Here is a 20,732-nt window from a genome sequence, read left to right as displayed (position 1 = left end):
TTACCTCACGGTTCCATCATGTTGATGGAGTTGTCCATCAAACTTTAAATGTGTTTACAGGATCCGCCGTGATGGAAGTTTCTGTAAATGACAGAGATGTCTGCTAGACCACTTCATATCTTGAAATTTGGCAGCGGATACTCCCTCGGATCAATTAATTACTTTACCCTGTTGCCCTCGTGGAGTAAATACTCACCTGCCAAACTCTAATCAGGCCCCAAGTCAGTAGGTAAAATCTTTGACTGGGACGAACCCACTTGGTGAGTCTGACACGCTCTTTTGTGGTCGGCCTGAAATCAAGCCTCGATCCCAACAACTCCAAACGGTGCCTACTTATTGTAAGAGAGATGTTGTAACACTTTGTTTAAAGATGTTTATTAGGTATAAGGAACATATCCAGCTTGCCACCAATGCTCCTTCCGGAAAATGACCATTACACTCTCACATAATATTATAAGGTGATCGCCCACTTAACATTCAAGTAGAACATACTTAAGGATGAAGGAGATGGGTACGTTCAATGGGTGAAAGGACACAAGGGAATATACCATGAGGAAGGGCAATAATTATTATTACAACATTACTGTTTGGTGCTTTCCTGTTTCTAAGCATTTTTCCTGCCTCAAATGTTTAAAAAATCATATCCATTGTCCCCCCAATTCTATTTTTTTGTGTGGTGTCACTTTACTCAATAATCTTTTCTCTAATTAAAAAAAAATTGTTGTGTGGTTTTCAGTGTGTGGATTTTGATTTTTTTACTGTTAAGTTACAGTTAAATACTTTTGAAGTCAAGCCTGTCTGTTCTGTGCCCCAATTAGTAAACCACTTTTTTCGCTTTGGTTTTAACACCATAGCATGAATTTAAAAATCTTGATGTATAGTGGGTGAGGAATTAAAACTAAAATAACACATAAGTTAGGGTCAGCTCCACAACCCTTAAGTACAACAAAAACAATGCAGGCACAGCTCGGAAATAAATGCAATGTTTCTGTTCTCCAAATATTTACACAAATTAAAAAACTAAAACCACAGCATAGTTAAAGAACATGTACCAATAAATAACGCTACATTCATAATCATCTCTTTCAAAGTGTTAAGAGTAATGCGATGTGTAGTGTAATCAGTGATATTTTTGCAACATTTGTAAATGGACCTCTTGCATCAAGAGTGAAAGCATGACAACTGTATTTTGATATGTGAATTATGGTTTGAATGGCTGATGTGCAAGATTGAGGAGGCAACCATAACTTGTAAAGTTCAAGATGTTTACTTTTATTAGTAACCTTAACTGTATTTCAGCTGTTTGTTAAGTGTATATAAAAAACATATATTTCGTTTTTAAGTGAATTTCAGGGGCAGTGTCGTAGTTTTGATTAGGTCAGAGTTTTCAATTAAAAGGCACTTTTTGTTTTCCTAATAACTTTGTCACCATTTGTCCAATCTCCATGAAACTTTATAAAAAATTGTGCACTCTATTTAGATTCTTCATGGCAGATTGTGTGCTGATCTGAGAAGCAGGGGACTAAAAATAGAGTATTGACCCTAAAGTTTCAGTTTCCATTTTAAATCCCATTGGCAGCTTTGCTCCTCGATTTTTTAGAAAAGCAAGAGATCAGCACCGGGTTTTGTGCATAGTTCAAGTCATCAACTAGACGTTAAACAATTGTATCATTTATACCACATGATGCCATGATATATAATTTTGCTTTCTCTTTTATTGTATTATTATTTTTTATTTTTCATGAATTCATACTTTTTTCTCTATAAATATTAAATAAATAAATTTTCATACTAATATTATATTACATATACACAAAATGCTAAAAAAGCAACATAGTACAAAGTTCCTTAGATTACAATACAGTAGTTCATGATTGTATACAGAACCAAAATTCCATTCAATGCGTTTCGGCTATGCCTTCCTCAGGAATTCTGTATACGTCTCATGAGCGTTAACTAGGGGATGAAAAATTATATCAATTAATATATTAGTCCTACAAATATTACCGTCTAACAGATTGTTTTGATTATTTTATCTCATTCATTTATATATAAACTTTTTTAGTCTTTGGACAACCCAACCATCAGGGGGGCTTTGACTTGGCACTCCCACATACCGATACCACCCAATTCCCAATACATTGCTATACATTAATTACAGTGCCTTGTCATCTAAAAAAAATTCTGTACATTACTACCTTTTACTACGCATTCTCAAGAATTATATTCTTATCTATAAAAAGTATTTATCTATCCAGTGTATACAATCTTTTCTCAATTGCTATTTTACATTTGCCCATCGGCATACATGGCTATAGCACTTCTCTTAAGTTAGTTCATGATCATAGATATTCCTTCTAGATAGCCTATCCATGCTCATTAACTAAAATTTGAGTCTAGAACAGCAATTCATACAGATAGTAGATTCATCTTTTTCCTACAGTCATATTATCCAAAAATATCAAAATATCCAATGCTTATGGCTCACCAAGGGGATCCCAGACATGATGGTTACACTATTAGTATAACTGAGTTGTTGCAAAAAAATATGTCTTTACCTACATATAATATCTGAGGTTACATACATGGCTTCTAATACTATTATGTGTTTCCCAATATGTTAGTCCAATGTGTAATATTCTCTAATTAATAGCAGGACCTTCTACCTTGCATAATACTTGCACCATTATACCTGTATGTGGCTCTCAGTACAACGAATCTGGGCGTGGGCTGTGTAAAAGATGTAAGAAGACTTCAGCATAGGGCATATGTTTCCTCTATGTGGTTCACTGCTAAAGAGAGGATATTAGCGTAAAATGTACGAGGGAACTATTATAGCCGCCAAAGATACATTGACACTGACCCCTTTAATACCAATTCGCTAGTTAGAGGCGGTAGACCCGAGAGCAGAGGACGGCCCGGGACCAGGGTTCGATTCCCGGCGCGGCAGGTTTCTGGACCAGGATCAGCGGACTCGATAATTCTCTCGCCTCGGTGCCCACTCTGATCAGCGATCACACTCGGCAACTCTGGGCATTAGCTTGCCTCATCTTCACTAACGGCCCCACCAGACCGCCGGGGATGCCTGGTCTCACCCTGGAGATACCCATTAAGGGACCATCTCTCAGGGAAGCCAGGAAGGGTTTCGCAGCGGTCGAAGCGCCTTGGGACCCTACGGGTAAGTAGTGCGCTATATAAAGGCCTATACATTTAATACATACCTAAATTATGATGCCGTAGCCTTGTCTCTCTAGCACAATTTGTATCAAATTTCTTGTGTCCTCAATATCTCCAGTGATTTCGGTATTTTCTACATATAGGGAAATAAATTATTGCGCATGAGGAGTGGGCTCTTTTCGTTTAAATTTTCCTTGTTTTGTCTACTGTATAAGTGAATTATTAACGGTACCTGTAGCTCGCATTTAGCACATATTGATCTTCCTAGCTTGTGCTCCTATTTTACGGCTTCTTCAATTTATTTGTAGACCATGCATCTGTTCTGCTGTATAAAATGAACATAAGCCAATCAACATATTTATGTTATTATGTCTTTTACAGTTAATAAAATACCCAGGTATGCTTTCAACGATTTGGACATGTATTATCTATAACAGGCCCCTACTATAACCCCAAAGTAAATGGCAGTCTTGGGAACCCCAGTCCGTTTAATACAGACGATCTAATGTTCCTGTCAAATCCTCACACGTAGCGGCTTACTTGGTAAATTTAACGTCCCAGTCCGTTTAATACAGACAATCTAATATTCCTGTCAAATCCCCACAAGTAGAGATTTACTTGATAGATTTACCGTCCCGGCATAAAGGCTCTCCGATGTGTGGCCTCCTCCGATATTGTGCCCGCTCGCACTGACTCTTTTTAAAGGGTCTGCCGATTGCGCGTCAAACATTTGTGTGTGTCTCGATAACTGCCGAACCCGTATGTTCGGTTGATTTCTACGGGCAAGTTCTAAATAAAGGCTCCGCCATGTTGAAGTGGGGTATGTTTATTTGTTTGTCAAGAGGAAAATCTGCGATAGTTCGTTTATAGTAATCACATACATGTTAATTTGGTGCGCTTATGACAACTGTATTATTATGTATTATCTATGAGTTTTTTAAGATTTGAAATTTCATATTTTAAATAGGGACTGAAGATCATAGTTTTAACCAAGTTGTATATCAGGTCCCGCTACTAATCCCTAATTTCTACGGGCAGGTTCTAAATAAAGGCTACGCTCTTTTAAACTGGGGTATTTTTGTTTGATTGTCAAAAGGAAATTCTACGATGGTCCATTTATGATAATCACATCCATGTTAGTTTAGTGCATTTATGACAACTATATTTTAAGATTTGAGTTTTATTCTTTAAATAAGAACTTCAGATTGTGGTTTTAACCAATTTGTATATCAGGTACCGCTGCTAGTCTCAAGAATTTTTTTTACATTTTTTTTTACATAGGCTATGAACGGTTTGACAGTACGGAAACACATAATTGCAATTTATTATGACACTCAACATTTGAAGAATACACTGGACTCACATGACCCAATATTATATGCCTACAATATTGCCTGATCCCATGGAATTTCCATATTTAATCCACTGACAGCCGTGCCCAAAACAAAAATCCAGTACACCTCTCGCATTTTTCTTATTTTCTCTGAGTCTAACCCTGTTTTCTGATGTATTCTTTCCAGGATATACCAGGTCATGTCTTCTGGTGCAGGATTTTGTTCTAAGTAATGACTAACCATAGGGGCTGCCATTTTGCGAGTTCTTATCGCTGACCGGTGCTCACTCAATCTGACATTTATAGATCTACCTGTTTGACCTACATACCCCTTCTGGCATGGGTAGATGATCAGGTATATAACATTAGTGCTTCTGCAGTTATTTAAGTCTTGAGGCTTAATAATCTGTTTATTAAACTGTGGAGATGGGTCCTGAATAGCTGTCTCACACGATTTGCAGTTCGAGCACTTATATGTTTCTTGAACTGGCTGTGTGCTAGTAAGGGCTTGTTGACAAACCATTGGTTTGTGAGTCATACGAGATCTTACAATATGATCCTTTAGTGATCAATTTCTTTTGTAGGCGAACATAGGCTTAGGCAAATGATTCTCTTTGGATAAATTTACATTAAGAATGTGCCAATTGGCACGCACTGCTTGCCTTATTCTTTCATTCAATACTGAGTGTTTCGTAATAAACACCAAGCCAGGATCCTTTTTCTTTTTGGTAGGTTCCAAGAGGTGTTGGCGATCATAGAAGCGAGCCCGCTTGTATGAATCCCGTGCTATTTTTCTAGGGTACCCCCATGCCAAAAACTTAGATTTCATCATAACTGATTTTTCATCATAGTCAGAAATGTTTGTACAATTGCGTCGAAGATGCAAAAATTCCCCGAATGGGACACTATTCTTCTGTACTGTGGGATGAAAGCTGTCATAGTGTAACAAGGTGTTCCTAGCCGTGGGTTTAACATATAAGTCCACAGCGAGGACCCCACCCTGATGCTTGATAATGACGTCCAAGTACTCCACCTGTTTGTTGTCAATATGGTGGGTAAACTTGATGTTTGTGTCACATAAATTGATCAACTCGAGGAATTGATGAAGATTGTCTTCATTATCATTGCAGATGAAGAACACATCATCTATGTATCGTGACCATCCGGGCACCGATTCATAGAACGGTGCTACTTCATTGAAGACAAATTGATTCACAAATCTAGACATGTGGATGTTTGCAATGGTAGGTGCACACGAAGCGCCCATACTGACTCCCTTTTGTTGCTTAAATAACTGGCCATTAAATTCAAATATGTTGTCCATCAGGACAATTTTTAAACATTCCAAAATAAATATAGAGGGGCATGTTATATTGTATTTTTGAATAAATCAATGGACTGCTTCCACCCATGATCGGAATGTTACTATACAATGCCTCTATATCCATAGTGACTAGGAACTGTGAGGGGTATCGGTATGTGGGAGTGCCAAGTCAAAGCCCCCCTGATGGTTGGGTTGTCCAAAGAATAAAAAGTGTATATATAAATGAATGAGATAAAATAATCAAAGCAATCTGTTAGACGGTAATATTTGTAGGGCTAATATATTAATTGATATAATTTTTCATCTCCTAGTTAACGCTCATGAGACATATACAGAATTCATGAGGAAGGCATAGCCGAAACGCATTGAATGGAATTTTGGTTCTGTATACAATCATGAACTACTGTATTGTAATCTAAGGAACTTTGTACTATGTTGATTTTTTTGCATTTTGTGTATGTGTAATATAATATTTGTATGAAAATGTATTTATTTAATATTTATCGAGAAAAAAGAATGAATTCGTGAAAAATTAAAAAAATAATAATGCAATAAAAGAGAAAGTGAAAATATATATCATATCATCATGTGGTATAAATTATACAATTGTTTAACGTCTAGTTGATGACTTGAACTATGCACAAAACCTGGTGCTGATCTCTTGCTTTTCTAAAAAATAGTTTCCTTACCAGGGTTTATCCTTTTAAGTAGGGGCCCCTTTCTTCCTTACATAGCTTTGCTCCTCGATACAGAAAAAATGTTGAAAGGAATTGCAATAAACCTGGCATGTAAATAGACCTTCTCTGAATAAATATCCTGTGCTTGGTTTGGTGTAAAATCTGGTGAGAGGTTTTTAAGAAATTAGCATTTAAAATGTGGTCCCATCTGGGCATGAAAAGGTTACGTTTAAGAGCTGTCTTGGCTGTTTGTGGCTCAGGGGAGGAGTCACAAACAGGCCACACTCTGGAAGTTAAACACCTGGCCTTGCTGCCTACTGCCAAGCCACAGTGTCCATGGCCAAACTCTGTTTGCAGGTTGGCCTTGTACGGTGGATTTGTGCACCGGGTATGGATGAAGGTAAAGGATTGTCGGCCGTCCCACTACGCACAGCCAAAAACTTTGAACAGTAGCAATTGACTGGCAGTGAAGGGTAGGGTGCAGGGCTTGGTGGCATGCAAGTGCCTGTTGACAACTCCTGCTGTGCACAGCCAAGAGTCATGCAGAGTGGGAGCTGGCTGATCATAGTTGGTTGATTTCATGGAACTGGTAAATCTGGTATATTTTTCAAAACAATCAATGACATAACAAAGGTTACAATTAAGTTATGTTTAGCTTTAGTTATTGACGTAGGGTTAAATAGACCCTTGGAAATTCATGTTAAAAACAACAGTTAAAGTATAGTCATAGTTATGAATTAAGATTATTAAGCCACGGACATTCCCAAGGTATGGTTAGGATCACTATCCATAAATTGCAGAACAGTCATTCTAATCCTAACTAGCACACCCAATGAAGTGCTTAGGTTCTCACAATATCTATGGTAATAAACGACAACAAGCACACAAAAGGTGATGGGAGGATGCTTGCAATAAGTCTAACCACTGGCAATCAATCGACTTGCATTCCAACCCATCGTTCTTTTGCCCACTATGTCAACTCAATTTGGACCCAGGCATATGAAATCAGTCTTGACCCTTCTCCAGTAGGAAATGTCCAGCCCGATCGGCCGAACCTGAACACAAGCAACCCAAGACTGTTACGCTCTGATTGAGGCTCTTCAGATGAGTGTACCTTAGTTCCAGTGGCACAGTGAGCATGGGAACCACTTTTGTGCATGCCCTTGATATTGAGGGCATTACATCAAACACAAAAAGGTGATAGGAATGCTTGCAATAAGTCTATCTGATTGCAATCATTCTGGTTTATTCTAACCCATCGTTTTGTTGTCCACCATGCCACCTCAGTTGGGACTGACTCAGCCGTATGCAAATCGGTCTTGATCCTGCTCCAATACGAACAGTTTAACCAGAACTGCCGGGCCAGGTCCTCCCTGAACCAGAACATAAGCAACAAAACTTCAATTTCACCCAAATTGGGATCTGTGCATTGCCTACCTGACTATCTATCAACCTGTCTCACTATCAATCTACCTGTCTGTCTGTCAGTTTGTCCGTCCATCCATCCATCCACCAAGCTACCTTATCTATTAGTAATAACAAGTTACAACAAAATTACAAAAAAGGCCTTAGCAAAGACAAGAGACTGACAGTCACTGCCAGACAGATTAGCTTTTAAAAGTCTGGTGTTAGCAAACACATTTTAATTTTGCTAAAATTAAGAGTTTATGATAGTTCCTTATAGAGATTTTCAGCCAGACTTCATCTGATAGGTGATTGTTGGGTCATTCACATTTTTCTTCCATCCACATGAAAAATGCATCATCGGGCATTTGGGACAGCTCTTCGGCCATTGCCTGACTTCACTGTGAGTGATGGCATGCTTTTCTTTCACCAGGAACACACGTACACACTAGGTAGTTCCTTTTAATGTCAAAGACTAGAGTACTACAGTAACGTGTGCTTTTTAACACCAAAAATATTTTTTCTCCTTTAAAAAAAAAAAAAAAAGATTGTTGAGTGCCCGGCAACTTCCCTAACAATAATGTTTTCCAAAAACCACGAGTCCCGCAGGGCTCGGCATTATCCCCACTCCTTTTTAATCTGTGCCTTCAGCCATTGATTGACTCACTAGTTAAAATGGGTTGTCGTGTATTTAATTATGCGGACAACACCCAGTTATTGCTGAGTATTGACAATACGATCTCGGCACAAACTAGTGCCCAGAATTTACTCAGACATACGGTTGGCTGGATGACGGCCAATCTATTAAAAATAAACCCAGAAAAGACTGAGGTACTAGAGGTCTCTACCCAAGCCTCGCCGTGGAAAGACTGTTACTGGCCCCAGGAATTAGGCCCCTCACCGATACCGAGTGATAATGTAAAAAGCCTCGGAAATAAGATCGATAACGAATTGTCCATGACCGGTCCGATTTCCTCAGTGGTAGGGATGTGTACTGGCTTGATCCGACAGCTACGGAAGCTAAGCAATACAATAAGAATAACAATAACCATGACAGAACCGAGCTAGAATTACCAAAGCCAAAGGGCTAGCACCCAACGCCCGCTCTATCGGCGTTACCAATGCTTGTTTTTATTTTTGACGCCAAGCGAATTTATTTCTGTTGGTGTTCATTAAAAGGCTCTTTGAGCGGCAGCGAAAACGTTTCCACTCATTAATTTAATAAATGCTTTAATTGATATGCCATTTGCTTTGAACGGGACAACGAAAAAAAAAGAAAAATCGAAATGGATTATGAATGCACTGACTGAGGCTGCATTCATAATCCATGTGAGTATTATTACAAGACTAAAATAAGCAACATTTACTTTTCTGTCATTTTGTTCAAAGCAATCATTCCTTGTGCAACGGAGAGATTTACCCGACAGTCAATATTGAAATTAGGGATGGCTTTAATTAAAATTCCATAACTAGATGTCGAATCGTATAAAGAATCCTTGTAATTTAATGCGCTTCAAGGCCAAACAATTTCCTTCTGTTTGCTCTCACAATATATTATGCATGCTTCCCATTAACAAAGATACAAAATATGGCTATATTTGCATAAAACAATCTGAAACTGCAGACGTCTTCTTTTATGTTTATTGCCAAAATCTGAGCTGTATTACACCTGGCACATTCCTTAGAGATTCGCAACTAAAATCCAAAGAATGTGCTAAAAAGAATCCCTGGAAAATATTCTATTCTGCATCATTTGCTTCACATCCACCAGCTCCCCGCCGCCATTATCATTTCCCTCCATTTGCTCTCCATGTGTTGCTAAGCAACAACAACATGCCTAATCTGCATGCTCCAGGACTTTCGGCAGAAAAGAAAAGAGACTCCAAGGGCATAATATGCTAAGAAAAATAGCAAACTATTTGTAGTTCTCAATGTCTTTCATGCTACATTAAATCCCCCAAGTCTTTACTGAGGCAGGCGCCGCTCTCCTTGATGATCTGAAGAATGCGTCGAAGGAAGCTTCTAGAAACAGCTGGAGAAGTAGTTTCAGCTAATGAAAGAAAATTGTTTTACAGCTGATGGAATATGACTGTTTTCGAACAAATGGAAGAGTATGGGATTGAGTTACGGTCGTCGGCTTCAAACTATAACATTTTCAATCCTATTTTGTGACGTAGTGCTGAGGAAGTTCATGTTATATATCAACAATCGGATGAAATGATGATGAGTAAAGGTGATTCAGAGTGATAGGAGGAGATATATTGGGCATGACTAGGTTTGGACACGAGGAAGAAAATGGCACCGCTCCTCCACATATAGGGAACGTGTTTTGTGCGCAGTTTATTTGCATTATTTAAAATCATCCCTCTCTAAGGTTAACCATGTGCAATGTGGACAGCGCATCTAACTTCATATGCTTATAGCTGCATTGCTTAATTTGAGCCGGTGGTTTCTGTTGCTCGGCACCGGCACTTATAGCAGTCTGTCACATCGTGGCACTGTTTGTGTAATTTTGAGGTGAGCACAACAACAGTTGTTAATACAATACACATTAAAACAACTAATAACTCACCGAAGACATTCATATGGCTTTGGAGGCCTGGAAGAGTCTGAATTGTCACACTTGTAGGAGTGTGATGGTTAGTAGTTGTGTTGGTACTGCCGTTGGCACCACTGGATGTGGCAATGGGTGGCGCAAGCTGCACTGGCTTCCTGACGAGAGCCCTGGCACATATATTTTTTTTTACAAATTAAGCACTGTATAGCTGTATAGGGCAATTTGCTTTAAGCACTATGGGCCCGATTCACAGAACTAACTCAAGGCAAAATCCTAAACTTACTACTTTTGGTATTCACAGAAGTTAGGATTTTGTATTAAATTTGTTTTAAGACAGGCTTAAGACAGACTTCAGTTAGGATTTTGTCTTAAGTCTGTCTTAAGACAAACTTAAGACAAAATCCTAACTTCTGTGAATACCAAAAGTAGTAAGTTTAGGATTTTGTCATAAGTTAGTTCTGTGAATCGGGCCCTGTGATTCCAAGTAAATTCGAACTATTCTGTTTCACGTTTACATATTACGCATGCTTATTATTTTGCTTCTGTTTACACCTTTTCCTCGTGCTCAACTTATAAAATCACATAATTAAAAAAAATTAAGTGCCAGGGGCCTTCTCAGGTGGCCACTGCAGCCTGCAGCACATATTGGTTCTGCGAGAGCTGCAAGTGACAGTACTAACAGAACTACTAACCATTTCACTCCTCAAGTGTGACAAATCAGACTATTTCCGGCCACCCAAAGCAATAAGAATGGCGTAGTCAGCAGGTATAGTTCATTTTTAATGTATATTGAATTATTAACCACTTGGATGCTAGGCGTTTTCCCCCTCCTGTGCTGGAAAATGCCATTTTAGTGGCACCATGACGAGCTCAGCTCGTCATCAGCACACGACACCCGTGGGTGATGACGAGCTGAGCTCGTCATCAGCATCGAAGGGGTTAAACACTGGTTGTGCTCACCTTAAAATTAGGCAGAGTGGCACCAGTACTGCCAGTGTTGATAATTAAGTGCCAGTGTCAAGCACTGGAAAACAACCAGCTCAATTTGAGCACTGCTTTCACCCGTATATTTTTTCTGCTGGAGTCTGGTCAAGCAGAAAATGTCTTTTGGTCACAGCTGCATGCGCATCTCAGTAATGTTCACCCCGTGACGATAGAAACAGTTTAGAAAATACACTGTTATGGGATTTGTTATGTTATGTGAATTTGTAAAGCGCATAGCTGCCCCAACAGCGGGGCTTCCCAGGGCTAGTCCAATGTGAAAAACAAACTGCAGAAACATTGAGCAGGTCATATTGAGAGGAAAGAGCCGTCTGACTGCCATATTTCGAGTTTGGCAGTTAGACCACCATAGGACCACTGCACCTGCAGGGGATCATGGATCCCGCAGCGATGGCGCAGTGGTCTGGGGCTGCAATATACTAGTGGTGCCGATGTAGCACCGCCGAGCACATTACGAGTTGCCTGACTGCGACCCAATCCACAGTGGTGAGTATGCCATGGAAAATGTGGAAGTGAGGCAACTCAGGGGGCCCTCTCTGTGCAGGGGGTGCATGCAGGGAGGCACATGGTGTGTGTGTCCCCCTTCATGTTAGCACCCCCAGTTCCTTCATGGTAAGAAATGCATGACATGGTGCATCTCGTCCTGTGCAGGAACCTGCTTCAACGCTCACACGGCGCTACCTTTTCATGGCCCTCCTTTGAGCCTTATAGAGGCACTGCTGTGGGCCGCCACCGTAGGACCTCCCACCAGGATGAAACTTTAAATCCCGCGGTCAGTCTGACTAAGGCTTTGGCGGTCTCGCAGCAGGATGATGCTGTGGCAGCCCAATGCGAGACCGCCAAACTCGTAAGCTGGTCCTAAGACTTTAGCACCACTTAGCCTGGAACCACTGGGCTTACCATTTACCCCATTTACCCCAGCCCACCCATCTCTGGGTGTAGGCACCTACATTCTGATAGGCCCATGTTTTGCCTACCTTCTCTTAGACCCTGCTTGGACTTGGTATTGCCCATATTCAGAGAACTCTGAGCACAAGCAGGTCCTTTTGCTAGACACTGTGCTCAATTCATGTGGACATCAATTTCTCTGTGGCTTCTTTATTAAACTGACCTCTTTAGTTTATGGTTTACCGGGACATGACAGCTTTAGAGGATGTAAGCATCCTCCCAGTGAGAGGAGAACTCACCAGCTCAAAGTTTGCAACACTACAATGTCACAAGGATCATAACACAAATCATCATATTGTGTTACCCAATGAACAGCAAAGTACATTAACCATACCTTTATTCCTTCTTTATTTTAATAGTGAACCTATGTGGACTTAAATTCATAAAAGTTCTTGCTTCACAAAGTGTGCTCATTTCAACTTGTATTTGTTGTTGACATTTACCTCTTAAGCAGTTTAATCTCAAACTTATGCTCATAATTGTTTAAATGTCAACGATACTGTTTTTTTCCTTACATTTATAGTTCATTACCTCAAGGCATTTCATGTAAAAATAAACTAGAATATCTAACGTGAGAATGAGAGTGACGTATCACAACAGCATGAGTGTGCAAAGATACAGAAACAATTACCTTGATACAAAACGTATGTGAAGATTCACATAAAGAGAAAAACATACTTTATCAGTCAAGGATAACTTAAACATTTTTGAAAATCAAGTCCTATAGACACAAGGATTTTACATTGAAAGAATGATATAAAGACCTGCATAAGCAAAATGAAGAGTTGTAAAGTATTGGATGGTATTGAAGCACTCGCTATAGAATGTGAGAAAATATATACCTGCAGGAAAAGAAGCCAACTCTCATAAAGAGTGAGTCAGCCTCAGAGGAATAGAGCTCAATGCTTGGTGTAATGAGGAAAGACAAGTGAGAGCCAATTTCTCTATTTTAGCTTATGACTGAAATGTCACAGGACAAGGCATGTAGGGAACAAAGCTCCTAATTGACAGTGAGTTGTCAGCACATCTGTCAAAGGGGTCCTCCCACTGAGACAACAGTGGAGTCTTACTAGGTAACATCTGTAAATGTGAACAGTTGACAGTATAATGAATCTCTCAAAAAATGCAATGAATAAGGATATGAAAATGAACACAGAGTTGTGGCAATAGCGCTCCCAAGGTCTTTTTTTTCTCTTTCACAGGTTTCCAAAACAAGACAATGGAATATCCAAAACAAGCGTAATGAAAGGTCACAATCAATCCAGTCATTAATTCCATCTGATTCTTATGGGCCCGATTCACAGAATGAACTTAAGACTCAATCCTAAACTTACTACTGTTTTGGTATTCACAGATTGCACTTACTACTTTTGGTATTCACAGAATGAATTTACTACTTTTGGCATTCACAGAATGCGCTTACTACTTTTGGTATTCACAGAATGAACTTACTCATTTTGGTATTCACACAAGTTAGGACTCCTAACTTTAGGACTCCTAAATGCCTTCTGTGAATACCGAAAGTCCTAAAATTATGATTTTTCTCAATTTAGTAGTAGTAAAAGGACTCCTATATGCCTTCTGTGAATACCGAAAGTCCTAAAATTATGATTTTTCTCAATTTAGTAGTAGTAAAGTTAGGACTACTAACTTTAGGACTCCTAAATGCCTTCTGTGAATACCGAAAGTCTTAAAATTAGGATTTTTTTCAATTTAGTAGTAGTAAAGTTAGGACTACTAACTTTAGGACTCCTAAATGCCTGCTGTGAATACTGAAAGTCCTAAAATTACGATTTTTCTCAATTTAGTAGTAGTAAAGTTAGGAATTCAGCAAGGGTCATTTGTGTAGATCTATCAAGCTTTCTTTATAGAAATTACAGTTAAATGTAGGATACATTGAAAATTAGTTGAAAAAAACAGCCTTTTGTGTCAACGTTTTCACCTGCAACTCCTTTTAATTATGACAGCTCTTTGAAAGCAAAATACTGTTACATCCACTGGAAACTACTGGTTGTGGGGATATATAGGACTTGTAGGTTCACCAAGAACCCGACGAACCCTGAGTCAAAAACTGAGCAGCAACTTGCAATGGCTTTTTATTATGTACCAGGTATATAGTAATTATACTGGAAAAATGTGTACATGGAAAAATTGGTATGAAAGACACCTATGTATTACTGAAAAGGGAACAAAATATAGAGTTTATAAACAGTAGATATTTTCACATTTCCGAAATTGGGAATACTAATGCTAGCATGAGCATTATCAGTCATTTATCAAAATGACTTCATTTTTACACAATGTCTTTCATCTGGAAGGCAGAAATACATTGAAAGTCAATAGGTAACAACAGTTCCTTTACAAATCTGAATTACCCTAAGTCTCCCGATAAAAATGGTACCTCACTTGTGTGGGTAGGCATAGTGCCCTTGACAGGAAATGGCTCAAAACCCAACGTGAACACACTAGATTTTCACAATGAAAAATTACCCTCTTTTAGCAAAGTGCCTAGCTGTAGTTTTTAGGTCAAGTCCTATTCCATTCCGCAAGGAATGAATAGGACAAGTCTATAGGGGCTAAAATAAGAGCTAAACTAAGCTCTGAAAAAAGCGGATTTCCAGAAGTGCGGTCTCGTGAACGCGCTTCTATCCGCCTGCCTCGCATCACCACATGAAAGCCACACACACTTCAAAGGCTCCGCTCCCCACCCCCGCCTGCACTTCGCACTCTCCGACTTCCCCTCCCACCTCCCACGGCCGCTCTAACCATTCACCCACTTGTTACCATTTGCTCCCGAGCCGCATTTCTCCTCCCCTCCTAATCATAGCAATGCCATGAGCTTGTTGTTTACAGGAATCCTCTCTACAAACCATCAAATGTTTTGCAGCCATAGCAAGTATCTTTAATTTCCAGGAGGTTCGTAATGTTCATGTTTGTAATCGTACTCCTTGCTCTACTGAAAATACTTGACGGCAGAGAGCAAAACAAACTGGACTTCAGGAATTTAACAATTTTTAAAGCGGACTTCATTTACTTATTTATTTAATGCGCTTTTATATAGCGCAAAGATTACCCAAAGGTGTCCTTCCCCTCCCTTGTTCCTCCCCTCCTTCCCACGTGCACCATGCAGTCCTTCCGCGGCTCACTTCTTTCCCCACATTTCTACCTGGGCCGCTTCTAATCCTGTGACCACCCTCTCCACTTCGCTGTCTTTTACTCCACGTGGCCTGTCTCTTTTCACTCGTTCTCGGACTGCCTTTGTCCCAGTGCCTCCTGATGCACACCACCACACACATCACTCTCTTGACCTCTCTGCGCAGTCTCTCATGCTCCTTCTCTCCTTCCGCTACACCACTCCCCCTCACTATACCATTCCATTGCACCTACTCCTCTACCCCCCTCCCCCAATCTCTGGCTACGCCTCACTTCTTCCACATCATTACTTCCCCTGCCCTCCCTTTGCTCCCTCTCACCATCTGTAAGCATCTTCAGGTGCACTGTTTTCATGCCCTGTCCTCCCTCTCCTTGTGTACCCTCTAGAGCAGCACTCTCTTTTATAATGTTCTCTCATCCACTTTCTTCACATCACTTCTCTTTGCCTCCCATTTCTTACAATATTCCACCCTAGAGTCCTCACCCGTCACTCTTTCTTTCCTACCCTTCTTACGCATCCTCTTCCCTCTGCTTCTCCTTTCTCTTCTCCCCTCCACTATTCTCTCAGAAGCTTTTTCCCTCCTCCTTCCTATGCTCGCTCCCTCATCCTTCTCCCGCCCTCCATGCCCTTCACTTCTCCAGCCTCTGTCCCATCCTCTCATACTTATCTCATTGTTTTCGTCCCCTACGCCATTGTCTCTTCTGTATCTCGTTATCTTCTCCACTCTCACCTCATTTTCTTTACTTTGTCTCCCTATGCTTATCCGTCCTCATCTCCTTCTGTTCTCCCCACCCCTCTTTCTCATCTTCCGATGTTCTTTCCCCGCCTTGCAGAGTCCTACTTCCCCTCTTCCTGCGTAAACCCCTTCTCTTCTCCACATCTGTTTTATTCTCTCCCTGCTCGTCATTTCTAGCATGTTTCCGTCCCCACCGCCATATGTTCCCCTTCTCTCTCCCCTCTCCATCCGCCCTTCTCATCTCGTTCTGGCCTCACCTCATCCTCGCACCTTATTTTCTTCAGGACAGTCTGGATGCTTCACAGCTCCTCTGGCCTCCCTGCCCCCTCCCCCCTGGTCTCTTTCTTGCTCCTCTCCTCTCCAGCCTCCTTTTCCTCTATAGTCTTTTTCCACTCCCATCTCTTTTGAGTCTCTCTCTTCCACCTACATCCTCGCCCTTATCTCATCCACCCTCTTCTCAAAACCTTCAATCCTTTTCTCCTGGTCCTTCTATCCAACTCTTTATCCTCTCACCCCATCTCTTTCCTGCCCGCTCCCAATGCTTCTCCATTTCTTCTATTTTCTTTTCTCTCTCCTTCCCCAACTTCTGCTCTTTCTGTACTCTCCCCTCGTGATCCTGCCTCATCTTATCACCTTTTAGTTCTCCTCCCTCCATCTTCCACTTTTTCCATCGATGTTCACTCATCTCCCCGCACCCTTCTCTCATCTTTAGATCCCATGCCATCTCCCACTCTCCTTCCCCCTATCTAGTCTTGTGTTTCCTAGAAATCGCAGGTATTCAGAGGGTAGGAGGCTTCTGAGTTTCTAAAAGCACTTTGCACTTCAGGAGGTCTAGCCCACACAAGAACAGTCATCCCCCTTGAAAATCATCCTTCATGTGCTGAATCGCGATTCTCCAGTTCTGGCATGTGTGCTCTCTAGGGCCCAAGCATGATTAATTGTTGGCAAACTGGCCTGACCCCTACCTAGGCTAGTGACCTCTCTGTGACAAAGAGCCATGCCTTGTGGACTACCAGATCCTGTACACCTGTGCTTGCATACATTCAGTTCATAGTGGGCACTTCACACACACACACTGCACCCTCACACACACTGTACACACTGCACCCTCACACACACTGCAAACACTGAACCCTCACACACACTGCACACACTACACCCTCACACACTGCCCACACTCACACTCTGCGCACCCTCACACTCTGCGCACCCTCACACACTGCACACCCTCACACTCTGCACACCCTCACACTCTGCACCCTCAAACTCTGCACTGGAACATACACTCCAAATACCACTCAGTGCCACATATTTACACTGCACTCAATGCAACATACACTCCAAATACCACTCAGTGCCACATAGTTGCACTCTACATAATTACACTGCAATCAATGCAACATACACTCCAAATACCACTCAGTGCCACATAATTACACTCCACATAATTACACTGCACTCAATGCAACATACACTCCAAATACCACTCAGTGCCACATAATTACACGCCACATAATTAAATTGATACTTGATAGCGCACTACTCACCAGCAAGGGTCTCAAGGCGCTTGTACGAATACCGCTGTGGAACCCATCCTGGCTTTCCCTGTGAAGCGTCCACTCCTGGGCACCCCCAAGGTGGAGGCCAGGCATCCTTAGCGTTGTGGGGGCCGTTTTGGAGATTAAGCAAGCTATTGCCCAGAGTTGCAGAGTGGGACTCCATGATTGGAATAGGCACCGAGGCGTGAATGATCAGGTCCGTGGAATTTTGAGCCCAAGACCCGCCGAGGCGGGGAATTGAACCCTGGTCCCGGGCTAGAACTCTGCATCAGGGTCTGCCGCTCTAATCATTGAGCCACACTTCTCCATTACACAGCACTCAATGCAACATACACTCCAAATACCACTCAGTGCCACATAATTACACGCCACATAATTACACTGCACTCAATGCCACATACACTCCAAATACCACTCAGTGCCACATAATTTCACGCCACATAATTACACTGCACTCAATGCAACATACACTCCAAATACCACTCAGTGCCACATAGTTACATGCCACATAATTACACTGCACTCATTGCAACATACACTCCAAGTACCACTCAGTGCCACATAAATACACGCCACATAATTACACTGCACTCAATGCAACATACACTCCAAATCCCACTCAGTGCCACATAATTACATACCACATAATTACACAGCACTCAATGCAACATACACTCAGTGCCACATAATTATATGCTACATAATTACACTGCACGCAATGCAACATACACTCCAAACAATACCACTCAGTGCCATATAATTATATGCTACATAATTACACTGCACTCAATGCAGCATAAACTCCAAATACCACTCAGTACCACATAATTACATGCCACAAAATGACACTCTACTGAATACAGCATACACTCCCCATATTACCACTCAGTGCCATATAATTACACACCTCATACTTACACTCTACTCAATGCAACATAGATACACTTTATCTATCTGTCTATCTATCTATGGCCCTCACTCTATCTGTCTATCTATCGCACTCACTCTATCTATCGCCATCACACTATCTATCTATAGATCATCCTCACTCTATCTATCTATCTATCTATCTATCTATTGCCCTCACTCTATCTATCTATCTATCTATCTATCTATCTATCTATCTATCTATCTATCTATCTATCTATCTATCTATCTATCTATCTATCTATCTATCTATCTATCTATCTATCTATCTATCTATCGCACTCACTCTATCGCATCACCATAACATCACTCAACACCACCACAGCATCACTCAGGGGCACCACAGCATCACTATGCGCTACCACAGCATCACTGTATGCCACAGCATCACTCGTCGCCACCACAACATCACTCAGCGCTACCACAGCATCAATCTATACAACCATTCAACAACAACTGGTTCAAATATGTTCTCTCAATGTTTCAAGCTTTATTACAAATGTCACAAAAAGATGTAAATATTTCTCTTCTGTTCTTGGTTTTTCGTCACAATAAAATACAGTGAAAATAATCTTCACAAAAGTTATTTACAAAAGCTATTGCCATTATAAATTACAGTAACTTTTATTTAAGTAGTAATTATTTAAAAAAATAAAAGCCATTTGTATTTGTAATATCAATACATCTACGTCACATAAATACAACACATATTGCATTACAAATGATATAGGTGTCATATTTGCGAAAGTTAAAACTATTGGCATTGTAAATGACAAAGCTATTAATTTCGCTATTTTCAAAACCAACACATAAATACAAAATGTGTCATTTACAATAACAATAGCTCAAACTTTCCTAATGCGAGACCTATTGCATTGCAAATACTTGTTTAACCTTAGCTCTGCCGGCAACTAGAGAAACCTAGCAAACCTATACATTTTTGAAAACTAAACACCCAGGGGTACCCAGGATGGGGTGACTTGACTGCCTCGGACCAGGTTCTATTACCCACAATCCCTTGCAAACCTAAACGTTTGTAAAAAAAAACAAAAAAAAAACACATTTCTGTGGTGGAAAGTTCTGGAATTTGCGTGGATCCAAAAATTTCTAAACACCCTGCGTTCCCCAAAGTCTTCCGAGAAATATGGTACCTCACTTGTGTGGGTCGGCCTAGTGCCCGCGACAGGAAACGTTGCAAAACGCAACATGGACACACCTCAATTTCGTAGTGAAAAATTACCCTCTTTTGGCAAAGTGCTTAGCTGTAGTTTTTTAACCATAGCTCTGCCGGCACCAAGGGAAACCTAGCAAACCTAAACATTGTTTAAAACTCGATACCCAGAGGAATCCAGGATGGGGTGACTTGACTGTCTCCCTCCAGGTTCTGTTACCCAAAATCCCTTGCAACCCTAAAAAATTAAAAAATTGCCAAAAAAAAAAAAATTCCCCTTTCTGTGATGGAAAGTTCTGGAATCTGCGTGGATACACAAATTTCCACCCACCCCACGTTCCCTAAAGTCCTCCAAGAAAAATGGTACTCACTTGTGTTGGTCGGCCTAGTGCCCGCAAAAGGAAACGGCGCAAAACGCAATATGGACACACCTCAATTTTGCAGTGAAAATGACCCTTTTTTGGCAAAGTGCCTAGCTGTAGTTTTTTAACCATAGCTCTGCCAGCACCTAGGGAAACTCAGCAAACCTATACATTTTTGAAAATTAGACACCCAGAGAAATCCAGCATGGGGTGACTTGACTGCCTCCCACCAGGTTCTGCTACACAGAATCCCTGCAAACCTAAAAAATTGCCCAAAAAAACAAATTTTTCCCACATTTCTGTGGTGGAAAGTTTTGGAATCTGCCTGGATCCTCAAATTCCCACCCACCTTGTGTTCCCCAAAGTCTTCCAAGAAAAATTATTCCTCCCTTGTGTGGGTC

The sequence above is a fragment of the Lissotriton vulgaris genome, chromosome 9 (assembly GCF_964263255.1).
Source record: "Lissotriton vulgaris chromosome 9, aLisVul1.2, whole genome shotgun sequence".
In the NCBI taxonomy this organism is placed as follows: Eukaryota; Metazoa; Chordata; class Amphibia; order Caudata; family Salamandridae; genus Lissotriton; species Lissotriton vulgaris.
The sequence above is the reverse complement of the archived record's forward strand: the minus strand, read 5'-3'. Positions refer to the sequence as shown.